Source organism: Cervus elaphus, chromosome 28 (genome assembly GCF_910594005.1).
Source record: "Cervus elaphus chromosome 28, mCerEla1.1, whole genome shotgun sequence".
In the NCBI taxonomy this organism is placed as follows: Eukaryota; Metazoa; Chordata; class Mammalia; order Artiodactyla; family Cervidae; genus Cervus; species Cervus elaphus.
Genome location: NC_057842.1, coordinates 45,941,272 through 45,966,011, shown reverse-complemented (window position 1 = coordinate 45,966,011; position 24,740 = coordinate 45,941,272).

Here is a 24,740-nt window from a genome sequence, read left to right as displayed (position 1 = left end):
GGGCTAAAGAACAGGAACAAGAACTTTCAGGTATCTTGTGCCCACTTCCTTCCTAATAAGGAATAGACAAGGCCACACCAGAATGCTGAGGATTTCCAAAAATTCAGACACAGTACTTTAGAATCTCAAAGCATGTAGGCTTCTCAGCTAATTCAGAGGCTACTAAAACTCATAAGGAATAGTATCAGATATTACAAGAAATTAGAGAACTACACTCTTTTCAAAATTTTAACAGCATTGGCCTTTTTCTATTCTAAAAATCTATAGAGTATCAGCTGTTAAGTCTCAAATTCACAAAGAATAAGAAACATCATATTCAAAACAAAACTCAATGAATCTCTGAGACAAGGACAGTGCATTTAATCCACTGGTTAATTTTTAAACATTTGAGAAACTGCTCAGCAATCCCATTGATCCTAAGATATCTGAGAGTGGTTTAACAGAGTTTCTTATTAATCAGATTTTAAGTCATCGTGCCCTGCTCTGACACCTTTCAATCAAGAGACTCAGACTGTTTAACTGCTCTAATTTGGAAGTGCCTTTAGACTAAAACTTTTACTTAACCTTATACAGTCTCATAACCCATGAGGAGCAGAAAGACATCAAGATGAATAAAATACCCTTTATTTTCAGGTCTTTTATTCTTTCCCTCCTTATAGATGAAATGTACATTGACACATATTTAGTATTAACCACACCTTTAAGAAGGATTCATAAAACTAACTGAAGAGAAAAACTTCTAGGTTCAGGTACTTTGCAGGGCTGAGAGCCATGGTTGAAGAAAAGTGTTTCTGTTGTAAACCCTCTTATAACACCTGAGTTCAACTTCTTAACCAATTTCATTACTTTATTGTACCTTCAATTTCTTTCTGAAGGTAGACCCATTTTACCTGCTGAATAGATTAAAAAGATTTTTTCCTATAAGCAGACATCATGTTTTGATTTATTATTGCTCATTTCTTATACACTTTTTAAAAATAATGTTTATTGGCATATAATTGCTTTACAATGTTGTGTTAGTTTCAACTGCACAGCAAAGTGAATCAGCTATACTCTTTCCTTATATACTTCTATTATTTTCTTACAATCTCTTACAAATCTCTTACACCATTGGCACATAGACAAGACTATTTTGCCTCTTTAATTTGTTCTGGAAAACACAGAAGATATTCCTCACTATAGTCTTCCATTTCCATAATCAAGATTTTGAAGACTATAGGTTTGTTGGGGGTTATTGAGAGTTTCTGAAGCATAAGTCACTGCCTCAACTTGTTTCACCTTTCTCTTAAGATAGCTCAAGAAGCACATGATTCACTGTATAAGAAAGCCAGCAAAATTAAGAGGTGGCTTTAGGAACAAGAAGCTACTAAATGTACATAATAACAAGGATGCATAATGCATAAATAATACACAAGGTCCAAGTCCCATCACAGTGCAGTTACAAACAAAGGAGGAACAAACAAAGTGTGGTGGCCAAGAGTTCAGATTCTGTGGTCAAAACCATCTAAGCACAAACCCCAGTTCTGTGATCTTGGGCACAACCAATAATCTTGCCAAGCCTCAGTTTCCTCTTCCATAAAATAGAAAAACATAAATAGATACCCCATACAATTATTGCAAGAACTAAGTAAAATAAACTAACACATTTCCTGTACGCACTAACCATTTTTTTTTACAATGATGCTGCTTTTATATAACAAAAGACAGGAATGAAGCAATGGTTTATTGCAATGGTTCAACAAAAATTAGCACACAAAGAGAAAGTAATAATGATGTTATTCATGAAGACACTTGTATTCAATCACCTTCCTCTTTCACAGAACACAAGTAGCAATGTTCTCAATCTCAAGTGTATCTCTCTTTAAAAGATCAGTGCCCACTGCTGTAAGCATCTGACAGGATGAAAACTTCCCTTGATTGTTACATATCTTGACCACCATACACATACAGTTGCACATAGGGTACCAGCCAACTGCCCCATTTCTTTGTTCTTCTTAACAAGAAAACTCGTGAAAACAATCTTCCTGTGTTCACTAATTTCATTTACTCTCCTCCCACACTCTTCAATTCATTCCTATTGGCCAGCATCTTTCATAAAATCCTCTCATTACAATCAGCAGCAGCCTCCACCTTGCCAAATCTAATGCTTCACCTTCAGCCATCTTCTGATTTGTTCTCTCAGCAGTCTTTGCCATGGTCGATTCCTTCCTTCTTCTTCAACTTCTTCACTTGGCTTCTGCAGCAATTTCTCTTCTGGTCTCCACCCACCTCACTTTGTCATCTTTCCCAGAGTTCAGTCTTTGTCCCTTGTCTTCTATCTACATTCATTCCTTCAGTCTTTTATCTTTTAGTTGCATGGCTTTGTATACTGTCTATAACTTACTGCTCCCAATTTTTATAAGCTCAACATTGACCATGTGCCTACTGTCCAGATCCTTATGTCTGTCTTCCAACTAGACATCTCCATGGAGTCATCTAACAGAAGTCTCAGACTTAAAATGTTCACATGACTATTTGATGCCCCACTCCTCCCCCAAATAAAGCAAAGCCTCCTTTAGTTTTCTTTATCTTAGCCAACAGCAACTCTATCACTATCTTTCCAGTTGCTCACACCAAAGTCTTCAAGTGGTCTTTGACTTCACTCTTTCTAGTACATGTCATATCTAATCCTTCAGCCAATCTTGAAGACCACATCTTCAAAATATACCCAGAATTCAACCACTTCTCACTTCTCACCACTAAACTCCAACCCAGGCCACCATAGCCTATGGGTCATTGCAAAAGCCTCCCAACGGTTTCCTTTGCATCCATCCTTGCAAAGAAACTGGTTTCTTTGCATCCAGCCTTGCAACATCCCCTTCTCTCACAGCAGCTCAAAGGAACTGTTTAAAACATGTCAGAGTAATCCTCTGTTCAAAAACTTTAGGGTTTTTCCATCTACTCAGAGGGACTGATCTTGCCCTGGTTCCCTCTGCAAAATCTATCTCCTACTGGTGTCCTTGTTCCCTTGGCTCTTTCAGCCAGGCCACTGCAACAGTCCATTTCACTGCTTCCTATTTGCCCCCCACCCCAGTCCTGCTCTGATCTTACTGGCCTCCTTGCTATTCCTCAGATACTCTAAGTCCAACCTCAGAGTACTACAGGCCTGTTGTATTTACTGCTCCCTCAGATCATTTATTTGACTTGTACCTGCTCCTCCTAAGGTCTCTACTCAAACATCACCTATCAGAGGGACCTCCCTTGACCATCTAAATAAAAGAGCAGTCTCCACCCCAATCATTTTCAACCCTCTTATCCCAACTTATTTTTCATTTTAGTACATAGGAACTCTGGACGTGTTATCTGTGTTTATTTGTTTACTATCTATCGGTCTCCCTAAGAACATAAACTCCATAAAGGCAAGGACTTAATTTTAATTACTGGTTTAGTCCAGTGCATAAAATTGTGCCTGGCTGACAACAAATGCTTAGTGAATATGTGCTGAATGAATGTATAAATCTATGAATCCATGAATAAATGAATAAATAAAAGAATTGGCCTTCTACTCAATACACAATTTGTGGTAGGCAATACAAGTTTCTAAAAGTTAAAGGAGTAGATCAGACTTGGGTGAATTGGAAAAAAAATGATAGTTTAAAGAAAATCAGTGAAATTGGCTAACTGTCCAGTTGATGCCATTAGAAGCTCATTTTTCCATTGCTGACATTATCAAAGAATCACTCCCCTGACTAAAACCTACAACCAGGCTGAGTCACAGGGAACATACTGTCAGGCCAATTTTTCTCCTGGGTGACCTGAATGACTCAAAGTGATAATGACAATGTCAGCTTCATGTCTCTGAAACTCCACTTGGAAGCCTGGAATCAACTGTTAATTTCATTCAAGTACATCTTGCTCAACATGGAAACATTCATTCCTTGAACAAGATTGTTGCTATAGCTTCTGTCATCCACTCGCTGTGTGACTGATTTGAATGTTAACATTTTTAAGTGAAAACACTTTGATGCTAAACAAAACCATTTTAAGATATTCAGATGTCTGGATATGATATTTTGTGGGGGGAAGGCAATTTAGGACTTACTGATAGTGAACTAAACATACATGATTTTAATTGAATGTCAGGAGTCCAAACCTATCCTATAAGTGTAAGAACATCTTACCAACTGCTAAATATTGAGGCATGCTCTATCCTCTATGAATTTGTGTCTCACATGCTAAGCTTCTAAGGCATGAAAACCCCTCTCCTGCCAACCATACCTGCATAGAGAGAGATGAACAACAGTGAAGCACTCAAGCTGATAAAGAAGGTGTTAAGGATTGTATTATTATTACTTATTATCATTGTTATCATTTGTTTTGGAAAAAACATTTAAAAAATTTTTAATGATTTTTGGTACTATCTTCACACTCGATTTATAAATCCATATTGGTGTTATATGACTAGACATAAGTCTTTTAGATAAAAGGAACAAAGAATATTTCTAAAGATTATCAGGGAAACAAAAAGAGGAAGCAAATGACTTATGTTGTTATAGCCAAGTTTAAAAAATGTTGCGGGGGGGGGGGGGGGGGGGGTGCCTGGATAGCCCTGGGTGATGGTATAGAATTGCACACAAACTACTAATATCCTTTGTGTGAGTTTTTGACTTTGCCTTATGGAAGATGCTTGAGTTTAATTCTTATCTCCAGAGAGGAGGCAAGGTGGGAAGCTTGGGATATCCAGATAAACTTTCTAAGGTACTTTCTTTAATTTTTCCCAACCTGAGATACTGGTTTGCCACTTCCTGAAAGATGAATTAGACCACAGCTGGCAACAATGAGCCAAGAACTGGATGTAGTAATGCAGAGTTCCATACTAACTTTCTTAACAATATGAAGAGAATTTATAGCCTCCAATATGATCTTTTTAAAGGGGTCACCCTTTAAAAAGAGAATTGATTGATCTAATAGCAATCAATTCTCTGGGTGGGTCAGACATTTCCCTTAGGTCAAGTGAATTAACTTTTTTTATTTGTTGACCATATCAGTGCAACATTCCACAATCTCTCTCCTAGAATAGATCTCCTATCCATAGTCATTGAATCTTAGGCCTGAAATTCCAATCCTACCCATCCCAAAAGGAGGCATTGGTCAGCTATAGGGCAATGTGTTGGATACTTGGAGATGCAAAGACACAGTCCTCAAACCTCACAGAGCTCCCAGTCTGGTGCATAAAATCTTTACTATAGTGCTGCTGGGATCAAAGGAGACTTTGCCATGGGTTCAAAGATAAGGCCACAGAAATCTGCACATGGCTTTAGAGTGAGAAGGTGCAGTAAAGATAGGGAAGGCTTCCTGGGAGATTGACTTTCAAATCTTGTAGGAGTAGGAGGTGACCTGACATTAAGGATTGAGAAGTGGAGGAAAATGATCTCTAAAGGTGAAGACCATCTGAGTTGTGCTGTCCCATGCTGTTGCCACTAGCCACTGGTGGATATTTAAGCTAATGGAAAAAAAATCCAGACTTTAGCCTCTCAGTCACATTAGCTATGGTTATTCCGGTAGTCTTGTATCAATGTGAGAGTTGGAGCATAAAGACGGCTGAGCACAGAAGAATTGATGCCTTCCAAATATGGTGCTGAAGAATACTCTTGAGAGACCCTTGGACAGCAAGTTCAAACCAGTCAGTCCTAAAGGAAATCAACCCTGAATATTCATTAGAGGGCTAGTGCTGAAGCTGAAGCTCTAACACTTTTACACCTGATGCAAAGGCCAACTCTTTGGAAAAGACCCTGATGCTGGGAAAGATTGAGGACAAGAGGTGAAAGGGGTGACAGAGGATGAGGTGGTTGGATAGCATCGCTGACTCAATGGACATGAGTTGAGCCTACTCAGGGAGACAGTGAAGGACAGGGAAGCCTTGCATGCTGCAGTTTATGGGGTCACAGAGTTGGACACGGTTTAGCAACTGAGTAACAAGAACACATTGACCACATTTGATGTGCTCAGTATCTACATGTGGTTAGTGTTTACCGTATTGGACATCATTACAGAAAGTTCTATTGGAGAGTGTGGGCTCTAAATGAAGAATGAAAGCACAGAGATCTAAGAGCAGATGTTGGTGGAAATAACTGCAAGGGGTTAGGTATAGCTGGAAGGCAGGGAATTCAGAGAGGGGAGTCAGGTGATGAGGCAGGGTGCATAGGCCAGCACAGGCAGACCAGGTCCCTTGGTTGATCTCAGAAAATGTAGGAGGATTGGAGTTCCGGCAAATTCTGTCTCATTATCATCCAGTTCACTGCAGCACTGGAAAACTGCATGGCCAAAACATTTCAACAAGCATTCTTAGTTCACTCATTGTGTTTATGAAACCATATGTCTTCTAGTAATGATGGCAACTTACCACATCATGAAAGCATTACTTTTCTTTGAAAAAAGGAGACTGACTTTTTTTATTTGGATATCTTATCCCTCTTTTTATTTTTTATACTATATTTTAAAAATCAGTGTAACATTTTGTACTTACAAAAACGGGTTTTTACAGTTTCTTGGGTCTACAACATACAGATTTTGGTAGAATCAAGTCTAGGCTGTAAAAACACACTATCAAAACATTAAGAATTTAAAATGATGATAGATAAGCTCCATCCAGCCTCACAAGCATCTTTCCTCAAACAATTAAAAGAGATCAAAGTGAGACTTTTAAAATAATATAAATTTAGAACTATATAGGATTTCATCAATCATTTAGAATTTCCTCTCCTACAATCCTTGGCTTTCTTAGCAGACCATACGAGGGCACAAGCGACTATAGTCAAACATCCATCACTTAGTTAAGTGACCTTGGTACAATCCTTTACCCTCTGCAACCTGTTTCCTCATCTGTAACAGGGTGTTTAAAATGTCTCAAGAGAGAGTGTCAGAGGCTAAGTTAATATGTGCAAAGCACTTAGCATATAAGATCACTCTACGTGTTTTCAGGACAGTGAGGAGATGAAGGCAGATGTTGACCAGGCTATTTACATAACCTGGTGATGCTATCAATTTATTCTAATACCACTGGTAATAAGTTTCTTGACATGGGTTTTAAGACTCTTTGTACCAAAAATGCACATTAAAGATTATAAAGGTTTGGTTATATTATTAACCAAACCACCAAAAATAAATAACTCCTATTTATGCCACACCCCAGTGCCCAGCACCTACAAAGCTTTCCCCAAATGGATATTTATCAGTGAGATGCCCAAACTTCCTCATTCACAGTACATTTCCTCACTCAATTTTTCTCAAGGGACCAAAATATTAAATTTATGCTTAATATTTTGGGACCAAACAATACATTATAATATCTCGTACAGTGTTTCCTAAGAAAAGTTAGAATGAACCACAGCTCCCTTACAACTTCATTGCAACAGCCCAGGGCCTCTCAGTCCATAGCATGGGGAACCATGGGTTCCTCATTTTACACTTTAGAAAACACTTTCACAGCCATCAGCTCACTTATCTTCACCACAAATACTGTGAGACACCATTGTAGATGAGGAAACTAAGACTACAAGGCAGTGTGGTCAAGGTTTCACAGCTCGGAAGTTGCAGGTTTCCTGGCTTCTGAGTCCTGAGTTCTTGTCCCAACCTGTATGCTGGGCCTTCCTCTGCTAAGAACATCAATCGTATCTTTTAATCATCTTCTTTGTTTTCCAGTATCGTTTTCCACAAACTCTTAGTAGACTGAGATACACAAGAAATATTTCCAAACTCTGATACTCCCTTTCAAATTTATATTTGAATTCCTCAACTACACAAAGTGTTATTCCAAAATATTATTTTACAATAAGTGAATCTCCGCCAAACTTTTTTTTAAATTACAGCAGGTGTACATATGCTTAGCTTCCCAGGTGGCACAGTGGTAAAGAATCCACCTGCCGATGCAGGAGATGCAAGAGACTCGGGTGCAATCCCTGGGTCAAGCAGATCCCCAGGAGAAGGGAATGGCAACTCACTCCAGTATTCTTGCCTGGAAAAATTCCATGGACAGAGGAGCCTGGCAGGCCACAGCCTATAGGGTCGCAAAGAGTTAGACACAACTAAGCAACTGAGCACATATGCATGTATGTGTGTTTCAGGAATACAGTAAAATACAGGTTTCAGATGAGATAGCAGAAAAGTTGTCTTGCAAATTAGAGAATGAAAATAAAAAAATAAGAACAGTTATCAACAGACTAACTGTGCCAGACACCTTAATAAATGATTTACAAAAATGGAATCTTTCTAATAACTCAGTGGTGTAGATATAATTATCATCCATATTTTTAAAGGTCAGAAACTTGATGATCAGAAACCATAACTTAACCAATATACAACTGAAAAAGATCTGGAATAATCAGAATAATCTTGAAAACAGCCGGAGGATACACACAGCCTGATTTCAAGATATACTATAAGTTATAGTAATCAAGATAGTGTGATACTGGCCAAATATAAACATATAGATTAATGGAATAGGATTGAGTCCTTCAATAGAGCTACATAGTGGATCAGTTCATTTTCAACAAAGGTGCCAAGGCAACTGTACAGAAAAGCTTAGCCTTTTCAACAAATGGTGATAGAATATCCATATGCCAAAAAAAGAACTCTAACCCACACCTAGCACCATATACAAAAATTAAACTCATGAGAGATTATAGACATCAACTTAAAAATTTAAAAACTATTAAACTCCTAGAAAAAAAAATAGGACATATCTTCTGTGACTTTGGGACCCACAATGATTTCTTACAAGGAACACAAAAAGAATGATTCATAAAAGGAAATAAATAAATTGGACTTCATCAATGTTTAAAAGACACTGTTTGAAAAAGTAAAGCACAAGCCACAGACAGGATGAAAATACCTGCAATGCATTTCTGCTAAGGAACCTGCATTTAGAATTTGTAAAGAATTCCCAGAACTCAATAATAAGAAAACAAACAACCCAAATTTTCAAATGGGCACAAGATTTGAACAGTTTATCAAAGAAAACATATGGAGAATAAGCACAAAAAGTGTTCAAAATCTTTATCATTAGGGAAATGAAAATTAAAACCACAATGAGATACCATTACACATCTATTAGAATGGCTAAACTTTGTAAAACTGAGAAAACCAAGTGCTGGTAAGGATTGAAGATGCAGAGCAACTAGAACTTTCTCATACGTTGCTGGTAGGAAGGCAAAGTGGTGCAGCCACTTTGGAAAATAGTTTACCAGTTTCTTGTAAAGCTAAACATATACTCACCATGCAACCCCACATTCCCACTCCTATGCATTTATTCCTCAAAAATGAAAATGTATGTTCACATAAAAACAGAGCATTATAGCAGTTTTTGTTTTTTTCATGATCAGTGAAAAACTGTAAACAATCCAAGGTCCTTTAACTTGTAAGGGCAGAAACAAATTGTGTTGCATCACAATACAATTGTGTTGCATCCATACAATAGGATCCTCTTTAGCAATAAAAGAATAAATAACTGATATATACAGGGAATCACTACCACAGTAATTTTTTCACCCTTCATTTCCCTTAGAATTGAATTTTACAAAACATCACTGCTACCATCATATTTGTCGTCATACTAGTAAGCAGTTGCAACTTGCATTTTTATAATCACAGAAATTCTAATCTTATTTACAAATAGGCTAGTCACTTGAATTTTATTTGATAAATGTTCAAGTCTCCGTGATGGCATGCAGTGAATATACCCTAATCATCAGCAATAAACACCAAACCACTTGACTTATGGCATGGTTTAAATATTGATCTTTGCCAGTTTCTGTTTCAAAAGGTGAACCTATCTTTATTAATTTAAATATAGTTGATTGACAATATTGTGTTAGTTTCAGGTGCACAATAAAGTCATTCAGCTTTACATATTTTTTTCAGGTTATTTTCCATTATAGGTTATTACAAGATTTTGAACATAATTTCCCATGCTATCGAGTAAATCCTTGTTGTTAATCTATTTTATGTATAGTCATTTGTATTTGTTAATCCCATACTCCTAATCTCCCTTTTCCCCTTTTAAATTGTAAATTTTATTTCTATGTTTGTGTGTCTCTATATGCAGTTTCTTGAGATTCTCAACATCATGGGTTCCCCAAAACAGGGTGACCCAAAAAAGAATTATCCACAAAAGGAGCAATAATTTTACTTTAGATTAAGAGAATGGAATGTTCTGAACAGCATGAATTATAAAGCATATATTACATAATGTCATATATTACACATTTCCCTTTTCTAAAACTGATCATACAATTGAACAAGGAAAATTTTCCCTGATAAATCATTCATTCATATGAATACTACTAAAATAACAGCCATCCCCAGTCTCTCAGTGTCTTATTCTCTATTTCATTTCCAATGGCCACCAACAGAGCAAGAGAGAGCCCTTTCCTCCTCCCAAGACCCACTCCAAACTTATTCAAGTCTAAGAGAGTCAAGATCAAATACCTCCCTAGCTCAGAAAGAGGAAGCATCCACACCCCCACCCTGAACTAAGAACTTTCACTCTGAGGTTTCATCCTCAGCCTCAGTATTAAGCCCTCTTCAGAATGACTGACAGTGGACATAACCATTCCCCTTAAGATAAGCATCTCTCTCATCTACAGGGTGTATTCTGGCCTTCAAGTCTGGAAAAGATAGCCTCTTAACAAGTGACACTGATAGATTACCCAGAGTCTAGATTACACAGTTTACCAGAGTCACCTTATTAAATATCCACAAAGATAAATAATAGCAGTTTGGACAACGGCAAGTTAGTGATATACACAAATTATTCTGTGTTATCAGACAATAGTAGAAATGCAACATCAAAGAATGTTCAAACTACTACACAATTGCACTCATCTCACATGCTAGCAAAGTAATGCTGAAGACTCTCCAAGCTAGGCTTTAATAGTGCATGAACTGAGAACTTCCAGATGTTCAAGCTGGATTTAGAAAAGGCAGAGGAACCAGAAATCAAATTGCCAACATCCGTTGGATCATACAAAAGCAAGAGAATTCCAGAAAAAAATCTACTTCTGCTTTATTGACTATGCTAAAGCCTTGACTGTGGATCACAACAAACTGTGGAAAATTCTAATAGAGATGGGAATACCAGACCACCACACCAGCCTTCTGAGAAACCTGTATGCAGGTCAAGAAACAATAGTTGGAACTGGACATGGAACAACAGACTGGTTCCAAATTGGGAAAGGAGTATGACAAGGCTGTATACTGTCGCCCGCTTATTTAACTTCTATGCAGAGTACACCATGTGAAATGCCGGGCTGGCCATTAGCAAGAGTGCCGGGAAAAATGTCAATAACCTCAATATGCAGATGACACCACCCTTATGGCAGAAAGTGAAGAGCAACTAAAGAACCTCTTGATGAAGGTGAAAGAAGAGAGTGAAAAAGCTGGCTTAAAACTCAGTATCCAAAAAACTAAGATCATGGTCCTATCACTTCATGGCAAATAGATGGGCAAACAATGGAAACAGTGACAGAAATTATTTTTCTTGGGCTCCAAAATCACCTCAGATGTTGACTGCAACATGAAATGAAAAGACACTTGCTCCTTGAAAGAAAAGCTATGACCAACCTAGACAACATATTATAAAGCAGAGACATTATTTTGCCAACAAAGGTCCGTATTATCAAAGCCATGATTTTCCCAGTAGTCATGTACGGATGTGAGAGTTGGACCGTAAAGAAGGCTGAGCACTGAAGAATTGATGCTTTTGAACTGTGGTGTTGGAAAAGACTCTTAAGAGTCCCTTGGACTGCAAGGAGATCCAACCAGGCAATCCTAAATGAAATCAATTCTGAATATTCATTGGGACTGATGATGAAGCTCCAGTACTTTGGCCACCTGATACAAAGAGCCAACTCATTAGAAAAGACCCTGATGCTGGGAAACATTGAAGGCAGGAGAAGGGGATGACAGAGGATGAGATGGTTGGATAGCATCACCGACTCAATGGACATGAGTTTGATCAAGCTCCAGAAGTTGGTGATGGACAGGAAAGCCTTATGTGCTGCAGTCCACAGGGTCGCAAAGAATCGGACACAACTGAGCGACTGAACAACAGCAATGAAATCAGACTGTAGTGATGGTAGGGATACAGAGATATATTAGTGTTTTTCATGACATTTAAGGAACTTAGGCGATCTTAACATTTGTATAAAGAAATAAGAGAACAGACCAGACCAGAGTACAATCCAAGCCTGAGTTCATAATGAGCTCTGCCACTTACCAGCATTGACTTTGGGGAACACACTTAAATTTTTGACCTTCAGTTTCCTCATCTGTAAAGTGAGAATAATAGTTTCTACCATACAGAATTGTGAGGATTTACAGGTTAGTATTTTTAAGGTACTTAGAGCAGTGCCTGGGACATACTAACAGCTAAAAATATTCGTTATACATAACACAAAGTGTTTGTGTGTACTGGGTTGTGACCAAAATTTTGGAAAAACTCAAAACTAGAGGAAGTAAGACATAAACTTAACATATGTAGGATATAGACAAGCAAAAGGCATGTGTGTGCTGGGGTGGGGATCCTAGAGTAGGAAGCATGGAGTATAGGGGTCTGGGTTTAAGTTTCTCCTTCCACATTCTGGGAATCATCAAGGGAGAAGAGGATAACATGAAGAGTGGAGTAAGTTGTTATTTTACTTTATGTGTAATTCTTTTGCATTCAATTCCCTTTATCAGGACTCAGAAGTTCCAAAAATGGTGCCAAACTGTGATGAAAACAGATGCACATTCAGGAAATAAAGCACATCTAGCAAGAAAGACTGTTGGGTAATTCAGTTTGTTAACGACAAGTGCTGTGTAATAATTGTTTGTAGGTAATCATTAAAATATATCCCCAAAAGCCATTTTTTTAACTCTTTTAAACTTTCTATTTTGTATTGGATTATAGCTGATTAACAATGTTGTGATAGTTTCAGGTGCTCAGCAAAGCAACTTAGCCATACAGACACATATCTGTTCTCCCTCAAACTCTGCTCCCATCCAGGCTGCCATGTAACATTGAGTGGACTTCTGAGTGCTACACTATAGGTCCTTGTTGGTTATCCATTTTAAATATAGTAGTGTGCGCCTGTCCTTCCCAAACTCCCTAACTATCCCTCCCCACCAGGTTACCATAAATTTGTTCTCTGTGATTCTGCTTCTGTTTTGTAAATAAGTTCATTTGTATCATATTTTAGATTCCACATATAAGGGATGTCATATGCTATTTCTCTTTCTCTTTTCCCAACAGTCATTTACTATGGTTATTATTTTCACAGTTTCCATCTCTAAAAAATCTTATACCCACTTACTCAGCTGGGCTGAAAGCAAGTTACATTAGCTATTTAATCCCAAACTGAGACAAGGAGGGTGGACAGTATGATTTGAAGATCTCCGCTCCCTAAAAGTTGGAACTCAGCACACACAGGATGTCTGTGACTTCCGCCAACCAGCCCAACTACGTCAATATCACTCTGAATTGGTTAGACCCATCTAACTTCGATCACTAGACAGGATTTTAACCCCATCATTTTTCTGTGAGCGCTCATCCAATGACTCCTTATTCATAATACATAACCATCCAAAGTCACCTAATCTGTTGTGCTATGTGAACTGGGGATAACAAAAACGGAGGCTGGCTGGGTCCAACTGAAGTTAGTCTCAGCGCCCATGAAAGATGCATTCATCCAAATCAGTCCAAAAACAAACCTTCCAGGAAATTCTATACTGGTGATATAAAAGCATGATTCAGAATGAGAATGTAAGGAATCTGAAAAGATCACCATCAAGCAGGATGTCTTAAGATAGGTAATGTATTATTATAATCCCCATTTTATAGATGAACCAACAAAACCAAAAGAGATTAAGCAACTTGAATCATGAAATGAATAAAGGGCGAGGGAAATGTAATGCCCACAGCCAAACATCCCTGAATATTCTTGGTGCTGTATTGCTTGGGGCTTTCCTCATCTTTGTTCCTATTATTCAAGAACATAGTACGTGTTACAAATCAGGTACCAGCTGTATAAATAGGTACCTGACCTGAAAGAGATATGTGTCAATTACCTGTAGAGCTGGATGGCCTGAATTACAGTCCATGTGACAGAATCCTGCTGGCGTGATGTGAGTATACACTCACTGCAATTTCACACATAAGCTAAACAATAACAAAAAATACTTTCCTTCAGGTTGCCTGGTGATTCAGATAGAGGACATCCACCAAACTCATGGTTAGGGAAGATGAACAACAGGTTTGTCAACATTATACTTGGTGGAGAGTCAGTCACTGCTTTTCATGGATAAGCAAGTTGTTTTGGTTTTTTTTTTTTAAATTTTTTTATTAGTTGGAGGCTAATTACTTCACAACATTTCAGTGGGTTTTGTCATACATTGATATGAATCAGCCATAGATTTACACTTATTCCCCATCCCGATCCCCCCTCCCACCTCCCTCTCCACCCGATTCCTCTGGGTCTTCCCAGTGTACCAGGCCTGAGCACTTGTCTCATGCATCCCACCTGGGCTGGTGATCTGTTTCACCATAGATAGTATACATGCTGTTCTTTTGAAATATCCCACCCTCACCTTCTCCCACAGAGTTCAAAAGTCTGTTCTGTATTTCTGTGTCTCTTTTTCTGTTTTGCATATAGGGTCATCGTTACCATCTTTCTAAATTCCATATATATGTGTTAGTATGCTGTAATGTTCTTTATCTTTCTGGCTTACTTCACTCTGTATAAGGGGCTCCAGTTTCATCCATCTCATTAGGACTGGTTCAAATGAATTCTTTTTGACGGCTGAGTAATATTCCATGGTGTATATGTACCACAGCTTCCTTATCCATTCATCTGCTGATGGGCATCTAGGTTGCTTCCATGTCCTGGCTATTATAAACAGTGCTGCGATGAACATTGGGGTGCACGTGTCTCTTTCAGATCTGGTTTCCTCAGTGTGTATGCCCAGGAGTGGTATTGCTGGGTCATATGGCAGTTCTATTTCCAGTTTTTTAAGGAATCTCCACACTGTTTTCCATAGTGGCTGTACTAGTTTGCATTCCCACCAACAGTGTAAGAGGGTTCCCTTTTCTCCACACCCTCTCCAGCATTTATTGCTTGTAGACTTTTGGATAGCAGCCATCCTGACTGGTGTGTAATGGTACCTCATTGTGGTTTTGATTTGCATTTCTCTAATAATGAGTGATGTTGAGCACCTTTTCATGTGTTTGTTAGCCATCTGTATGTCTTCTTTGGAGAAATGTCTGTTTAGTTCTCTGGCCCATTTTTTGATTGGGTCATTTATTTTTCTGGAATTGAGCTGCAGGAGAAAAATTGAAAGCATTTCCCCTGAAATCAGGAACAAGACAAGGGTGCCCACTCTCACCACTACTGTTCAACATAGTGTTGGAAGTTTTGGCCATAGCAATCAGAGCAGAAAAAGAAGTAAAAGGAATCCAGATAGGAAAAGAAGAAGTGAAACTCTCACTGTTTGCAGATGACATGATCCTCTACATAGAAAACCCTAAAGACTCTACCAGAAAATTACTAGAACTAATCAATGAATATAGTAAAGTTGCAGGATATAAAATTAACACACAGAAATCCCTTGCGTTCCTATATACTAACAATGAAAAAACAGAAAGAGAAATTAAGGAAACAATACCATTCACCATTGCAACAAAAAGAATAAAATACTTAGGAGTATATCTACCTAAAGAAACAAAAGACCTATACATAGAAAACTATAAAACACTGATGAAAGAAATCAAAGAGGACACAAACAGATGGAGAAACATACCGTGTTCATGGATTGGAAGAATCAATATTGTCAAAATGGCTATTCTACCCAAAGCAATCTATAGATTCAATGCAATCCCTATCAAGCTACCAACGGTATTTTTCACAGAACTAGACCAAAGAATTTCACAATTTGTATGGAAATACAAAAAACCTCGAATAGCCAAAGTAATCTTGAGAAAGAAGAATGGAACTGGAGGAATCAACCTGCCTGACTTCAGACTCTACTACAAAGCCACAGTCATCAAGACAGTGTGGTACTGGCACAAAGACAGAAATATAGACCAATGGAACAGAATAGAAAGCCCAGAGATAAATCCACGAACCTATGGACACCTTATCTTTGACAAAGGAGGCAAGGATATACAATGGAAAAAAGACAACCTCTTTAACAAGTGGTGCTGGGAAAACTGGTCAACCACTTGCAAAAGAATGAAACTAGAACACTTTCTAACACCATACACAAAAATAAACTCAAAATGGATTAAAGATCTAAATGTAAGACCAGAAACTATAAAACTCCTAGAGGAGAACATAGGCAAAACACTCTCCGACATAAATCACAGCAAGGTCCTCTATGACCCACCTCCCAGAATATTGGAAATAAAAGCAAAACTAAACAAATGGGACCTAATGAAACTTAAAAGCTTTTGCACTACAAAGGAAACTATAAGTAAGGTGAAAAGACAGCCGTCAGATTGGGAGAAAATAATAGCAAATGAAGAAACAGACAAAGGATTAATCTCAAAAATATACAAGCAACTCCTGTTTTGGTTTTTTTAAATGACACATCTGCATGTAGCTAGGAGGGGTGTGCCTATTCAGATCTGTACTAGGACACCAGGAAATTTAGCATTGGTGTTAATCCCATGAGGCAATGACCTTAAGTACAGGTGGCTGCCATGATGTCTATTATTAGGATCAATGAGATACAGTCAGAAGCAATGTTGCAAAATGCCAAGATGGAAGGCCAGTTTCCCCTGACAAAGTGCAAAGGCATGCTATAAACACTCACATGAATAAACAGCCTTAGCAGCAACCGCAACCAGGAGAAAAATTAGAGGAGGTTTTCCACAACAAAAGAAGCATTGTTCTCCTGTGGTCACCCTTAAATTCATCCTTTGTTTCAGAAGACGCTTAGGCTCCTTGATGGCACTGTGGTGTCCCACCCAGCAGTCTCCCTGTGGGCCAAGAGATGGGATAAGTGGATTCAGAGTGAATTGTCCTTCTGAATGGAGATCCCACACCTAGTTCAATAGCAAAGTGTTCTCCAAGAAACAATGGGGTCCAGTAGGCCAAGATGACAGCTGGTATGGCAGATGTGGGCGGTCGATTCTCTTCCAGAGGCTGGCACATGTCTGACCTGGGGCAGGACAACTACTCTGGGCTCCCATTTCCTCATCTCCATGGAGGGGCTCCCCATGCCGGCACTTGGTGATGGTTATCACCAGAGACAAGCACAAAGCCCTTCCATGAGACTTCCTTTTTCTTTTTCCAAGTCTGGGAGGCCAGAAACCTGCTTGCTAAGAGAAATCAAAAGCTTGCAAGAAAACACATATTGGTTGTGTAACAGACATGGATGGTACCAGACAACTGTCTGGATTCATGTAAAGTCAGAGGGGGAATTACACAAACAGGCGAAGAGGGAATCTCAGTAAACCCTCCTGCTGGGGAGGCCTTCATCATCCCATGACTCCACAAGTGCTCTCTCTCCACCCACCCCCACCCCCAGTTGGGAGATTAATCATCTCTGCCACGTCATCAAGGTGTGTCAGGTCTAATTTCTGCCTTCTCGGTATCCAGGTCCATGAGATTCAAAAACATTTATTAATTCAACAAGAATGTCTATTGAGCACCTCTTAAGTTCTTTGGCAGAATGAGATGGGATACAAAAGTCATAATTATTTAGTCAGCTTGAACAACATGCTTGACACTGAGGACATAAAAGCTGAATAAGACATGGCCCCAGGTTACCAGGGGCTCACAATCTAGTGATGAACCTGACAGGCAAATAGATAGCACGGAGTCAGTGCTCTACTGGAGGCAGCCGAGAGTGTGAAGAAGTCGTGAGGAATCTCCTGCACCGATAAGGTGTGTGTAAGGCATCTCTCTCTCCTATTCTTGTACGGGCAGAAATTCTCGAGAGGAGCATGTTGTCTTCAGAGGGTCCCCACTCCACACCCCCTGACACGGTCAGGTAAGAATGAAAGAAAATAATTATAGGCGGGGTTCTGAGTGATACAATTTGGTGTAAGTTCAGTTAAGCTAGTAAAACCCATTTGTGAAAGAACTTCCTGTAAACAGGGCACCATGACTGTCTCCAACTCATGATGAATAAATGAAGTAATTTATCGCAACAGACACGTTGCCCAAAAGAAAGTGGCTCACACAATAACATGTCTTTTATTTTTCCTGTTCCAGGGTGTGGTTAGGTGACTTTCCCTTGGTAAAAGGACTTTCGGGTCTGGGTACGTAAAGTTAAATGCAATTGCAAAATCAAAGGACACAGCCCGAAAGTATTTGCAATTTGAAAGGGAGAAAAAAAAAATCCCTTGATGTTATAAAAACAAAACAAACACACACAAACCTGGTGAAAACATTTCTTTAGCTCATTGACTTACATTTTAAAACCTGTGATTATGTTTTGTGATATCTTATTGGGAAAGCATTTCCCAATACTTTCTTACGAACAGATACTGTACAAAACACAATTACAGTGAGAGATATTAATAATATGTTTCACTTTACTTCCTCATCTCCTTTCCAAACTAGAAGACTCCATTACCAAACAAATTCTATGAATATCGACCAATTCGTTCCGTTTTCCTAAGCTTTGTGCTCCAGATAGTTCTATACAGATAAAGGTTTTTAAACTCTGTAAAGTGGTTTTCTTTGCTACAGTTTCTCCTTCTACTTAGAACAGTGAAATACTTTCATATGTTAATAGATTAATCTAAAAACTAAATCTGAAAATTAGCTTCAAATTTAAACCTGAACTTGAAAATGCAAAGGAAAGTATTTGTGGTTTGAAATTATCTCTAGAAGTGAAGGTAAGGCTAGAAGGAGATAGGGGCTTAGGGAAGAAGGTGAACCCACCCATCCACCCTCCTCACTAGCCTTCTCCCATTATTAAGGTCACTAACATTCCTTTTTGAAGAAAATTAATTACAGGTGGTTGATTTAAAGAAAATAATGACTAACAGTTCTTTCCAAATTAGAGCAGGAGTAAGAGAAAGAGGGAGGGTGGAAATTCCTCAGTTTTGTTACTACCAGCTCTCCACAGCTGCTTTAGAAAACTCTTTTGCAAAAAAAAAAAAAAAAATACTGAGAAAGGAACTGATTTCAGTTTAAAAAAATTATGTGAGAAATTGGAAAATAATAACCACTAATACCTTGAGTAGTGTTTACTCTGCCAGACACTCCTAAGCACTTTATATTTATTAACCCACTTATATCTCACAATGCTATGAGGTGAGTAGATTATGAACCACATTTTACAGGTGAGGAGATGAGGCACAGAGAGATTAAGGAGCTGACCAAGGACACAGAGCTATCAAGCTTATATTTGAAGTGAGGCTGCATGGCTCCAGAATCTGTTTTAATTTGTTTTGTTTTTTAACCATTAGGCAGCCTTCCCTCTTTACACTTTAATCCCTGTCTCTCAAGAATTTACGGAGCTGCAGGGTGCCTGGTGGTCCAGTGGTTAAGAATCTGCCTTGCAATGCAGGGGATGCAGATTCAATCTCTGGTCCGGGAACCAAGATCCCATGTGCAGCCGAGCACAAAACCAGCAAACTACAACTACTGAGCCCACATGCCACAACTAGAGAATCCATGCACTGCAACGAAAGATCCCATATGACACAAGAAAGTTCCCATGTGCCACAACCAAGACCCAATGCAGCCCGATAAATAAATGTATGGAGCTGCTGTGCATGGTGGGATGAAGGGGAGCACGAGCAGGGATGCTCGAAGGACATTAAAATAGGACAAGGCTGACGGAGGAGTCACCACCTGCTGAAGGGCAGAGGGGCTGCCCACAGATTGTCTGGGTTTCCCATTTGAGGAGTTCTGGAAACAAAACTGACTGTGGATATTCAGGGAACCCGGGAGGCAGAGCTTCTAAGATCATACTTTTTTGGAGCTGGAGGGCAGCGTGGAGCCTCCCCAGAGGGTCTCCCTGTGGAGTCAGCTGCATGTTAGGGGGTGTTTCCAGCTCCAGGTTCCCAAACTGCCCTCCTTCAACTCCTGAGCTTCAGAGCTGTGAGGGGCGACCCGAACTTGACTATTCCCACCCTGACTTGAGCTTTGGCCGTTGGACAGTTTCTCCAAGAGCAGCGGCCACATCAAAACCCACATGGGGCCCCAGTGTGTCTCTCTTCACTCCATCTTTCCTTTATTACCATCGTGGGAACACACCTTGTCTCTCTCCATCATAGAACAAGCAAACAGGGGCCTCAGATGGGGCTGGGTGATGGTCCAGTTGGGGTAGGGGAGCAGAGGAGATTCTGACAGTGTTCAAATGGAGATGTGGCTTTTTGCAAAGTTTAGAATCCATCTTCTGGTTCCATGCCTTCACTGCATATCCAGGAGGCTGAAGCCAAGTGGGGTGAGATGACTTATAGGGAGATCACTGGGCTGGTGAAAGGCCAAGGGAAACTAGAACCCAGAACTGGGGCCCTTGGGTCTTCCTGTAACAATTCCCACCAGGTTTTGAAGGTGGCAGTTGGCTGTCACCCCGTAGACTCTTGCTCAGATCAACTCCTGGACTCTATGAGAGACAGTCACAGCTGAGGTTTCCACAGACACCCTTCAGCCCTCACTCCCTGGGCCCAGAAACCACACTTTACCAGGTGAAAGATCACAGGTTACTGATTTCACCCTCCCTGCATGCCTATTTCCATGCTCCTTTCTGTCCCACCTCCTTCTTTCCTCTCCATTTCTCTTCATTTTTTGCAAACAACTCTTGTGAAGTCTAGACCAGCACATCTGCTTCTTCCCATCAACTTCTCCTTGGCTCACCTCTGGGGGTTTGGTCTCATGTCTCCCTTCTCACTTGGCCATGATATAGCATAAGGACTGAGTGTGACCCCACAATCCCTGCTGGTGGCCAGCGAAGACCTCGTGGCTTGCATTCTGTACCATCCCATTTGGCCCCCCAGCACCCATGCAGAACAATGAGTGACCTCACAAACCCAGACAGATCTGCATCACAGGACCTTGGTCTCCTCCCTGTAGATATGTTTAGCCACAAAGTTGCCCTCATGGTCTCCATTCCACTCCAAACAAGATGACAGCAACTGTTCTTGATTCATCTCTCTGTGGCAGGAATCTTGACAGGCCCTTTGCCTACATCACAGCAAACTTCATGAGAAACCTATGAGATGTTCGTATTCTCATCATTTTGCAGATGAGGCAGCTGAGTTGTCTTAAGCCATGAGTCCTTCTCCCTCAGAGTTATTAGATGCTGAAGTCAAGGCTGAACCCCTGGTCTGTCATGGGCCCCATCCAAGCTCTTCCCACTGCAGCAGCTTCACCTTTGAGTCAGTGTTATAAGTCATTTTAATTTCATGCATCTCACTGGAGAAGCTTCTAGTGAATTAACTGATCCCAGTATTTTTACACAGGGCTCGGCTCTGGTTCCTTGCCTTGCCCATGTGCCTCTCTGCCCTTCCTGCCCTGAAGGGCTCTCCTCTCCCTTGCTGTCTGGGACTCCTTCTTGTCTCTTTGAGTTTCTCTAGAGGAAGTAATTAAAAGCAACAGAGGACAGGGACTTCCTCCTCGGCTCTTGCTCTTCCCTTTCTCGCCACTCAAGTTTTGTCTTCTCCAGGTGCCGGGTTCTCCCAGTTCTGTGTCTTATGCCCCTTCAAGTTTGAAATTCTGGCCTTTGCTCAGGTGCTTCAGGGGAAAGCCAGTTCTTGGAGGCAGCCTCTCTGGCTCTTGGTCAGCACACAGTTTGCCTTCTGCCTCCTGGTTTCCACTCTACGCTCATCAAATAATGTTTGCAGGGCAAACCTCCCCCCTCCCTCCCAGGCCGCTGACAACTTTGCTTCCCTCTTACTGCACTGCCCTGTTGGAAGCAATACTGCAGGGTGAGCATCGTGTTTCTGCCAGGACCTGGCTGAGACTCTGTTGAAGCCACAAGGCTTTTCAGGAACAGTGCACAGCCCAGAATTTCAACTTGAGACAGTGGATGGTTTCTCTTGGAGTCTAACAGTTTATCCAATACATGAGAAGTCTGCAAACTTTGCTTCCAAAGTGGAGTTGAAGTGATTTTCCACTAAATTAGGATAATGGTGGTCTAAAAGGTGGGGGCTGAAAAATAATAGTGGGCTTTTTTATCATTTTTGTTTCTTTCATAACATCTTCTAAACTTTTAAAGATCCCTCCTACTACTAATCTGAACCAAATAAATAATTTATTATAAAATATTATCAAAAATATATAAATATATCTAAGTATTTAATATCTCAAGTTTTTTAAAAGTATTATGCAATATAATATACATATACAATAGTACTGCAATTTCTGCTAACAAAATCACTATTATCTAAAATGGAATTTATTACATCAAAATTTAGTTTCATGATTTTCCCCTGGGAACCCCTGAACTGAATTTCCTTAAGGGAAGAATGGGAGGGTGGCTGGGTCAACGAGTGACTGAGTTTGCTTGTTCCACACTAGAATAATTCAAATGCAAGATTAATCTTAGGTGGTTTGGATCAGAGTACCTGCCCTGATTGCCAAGGACACTGGAGCTTCCTCTGTGTTGCCAGGGATGTTTGAAGCCAAGGATGGGAGGAAGCCTGCATCAGGAGCCAAGGAAGGGGAGAAGAGGCCAGAGCAGGCTGCACCAAGACTCAGCTTTTCCTTCTGCCCCCAGCTTTTTTTTAACCTTTTGCTTTGTGTCTGTTTCTTCTCTTTTCTCCCACTAGGCTTCTCTAGATGACCATTATTGATACATTCAGCTCTCACTCTTAGAAATGCGGGAAAGAGGCAGTACATTGCAGTGACGGGAGAGAAACTGGTACCTTGGCCCCTACAGTTTGGAATTACCTATTCACTTTCTTGGATGCCAACACCTTCGGAATAGACATGGGGAGAAAAACTCCAGTTGTCTGACTACCTTCAAGTACTTTGTGAGTTTGCCTCTTTGGTGAATTCCAAAGATACTCAACACATTCACAAAATAAACACCTCATCCAGCAGCGGACAGTGAAAAGGTAAAGGCCCCAGAGTGCTTCTCTTTCAGGCTTCCATGGCTAGATTCTTCCCTGTCTCACCAGGGTATTAAACTCAATAGCAAACCTACTCGATAGCAAACCGTCTCTTCCTCTGGGTGTATGAAAAACGAGAAAGGTCACCCACTGATTTCAGTAGTGAAACTTTTGCTCATGGAAGGCCAGACGTGCGATGCGGTGGGCAGCGTGCAGACAAGCAGGAAGCTGCGTGTCATAGAGTGACTTGGTGTTCACGAAGCTGGCAGCGGCAGCCACCGGTGTTGATGGGCAACACTCTCCCTCCTCGACAATACCAAGTTCCTCTTGAAATTTGGAAGCGAGGTCTGGCAAGGATGCTGCCTCTTCTTGAGGATGTAAGTGCACAGCTGAAGTCTGTTTCCAGAGTAAGAGGAGAGCAAGGTTCCCAAAGCAGCCTAGGCGGACATCAGAGCAGGGCTTGATCACTCTGAAAGGTGAGCACTAAACCTGGTATTATGCTCACACTGTCTCTCCCACCCTCATCCTGATTTAATTGATCTGGGTTGGGGACCCAGAGCCTTAGGGTTTTGTAAACCAACCCAGCTGATGGGCATGGGCAGTCAGGATTGAGAACCACCTCCCTGGTCAACCGGATGACTTGCTGCAAGTCTCACTCAGGAGCTTGGCAGCCCCTTTAAGAGCAAATAAAACAAAAGAGCCTCTTTTCACTCATTTGGTGCCAGAGACCACGTTCCCCATACCTCATTTTTTTGCACATGCTCTCAGTACAGGAAATGGTGCATGCAGCTCCTAAGGAAGATGAGGCCAGGGTTCTCAAGAAGCCTGAACTCGGCCGCTCGCTGGGCCGGTGCATGGTATGGGACACAAATGACCTTCAGCCCAGAGACTCAAAGAGAGAAAGCCCACATCCCCAGGCAAGTTCCTTCATGTCTCTGGTCTCAGCGTCTTCTTCTGTTAAATAGAGGATTGGATTCGCTAGATAATCTCTGAACTTTTTCTAGCTTTAAAAATATGTAAGTGTCTGATGTTTTAGTCAATGCATCTGAACATATCCATTTATACTAACTGGTTCCTTCCACCTACAAGAAGAAAAAAAACAAACAAACACATTATCTCCAGGAGGTCTCAAGTATAAATTCTTAGTTTGAAAAGCCAAAGGATTTTTAAACTATTTGCAGCTAAATTTCATCTTAAATGTGTGAGCTTAAGCAAGTCTGGTCAAGGCTTACACTGGCAGAAAGTAAGATGGTGCCCAATTCTGTTTTGATGCACCTCTGAAGTACATGTTCCAGGGGAAGAATAAGGGACTGGGGCACATTTCATATTTTGCACAGAGCCCTAAGTACACTATTGTAATAAAGCTTCCTGAAAGAAGCTGCTAAGCTTTTCCTGACACAATGTTCTTGAGAAATTGCCTAAGAATATGGATATCTGATGGCAGATTTCAAGGCCTAGTCTCCGAGATATGTTTGATTCACATGCAGATCTGACCATGCCTGCCATTTGTCACCAGGCAGGAAAAGGACATGGATGAAGTGGGGCTCAGAACCCTAAGAATTCAAAATATCCAAAAGTGAAACTGGCAGTTTGCCCTCCTGTCTATGCACATGGATTTCCTTTCCTGACTAATTTCTTTTGTAGAAAGAGTAATTACCTTTATTACTAACATTGCCTCTATTACTACCCCTAGGCAAATCATTAATAGTCAACT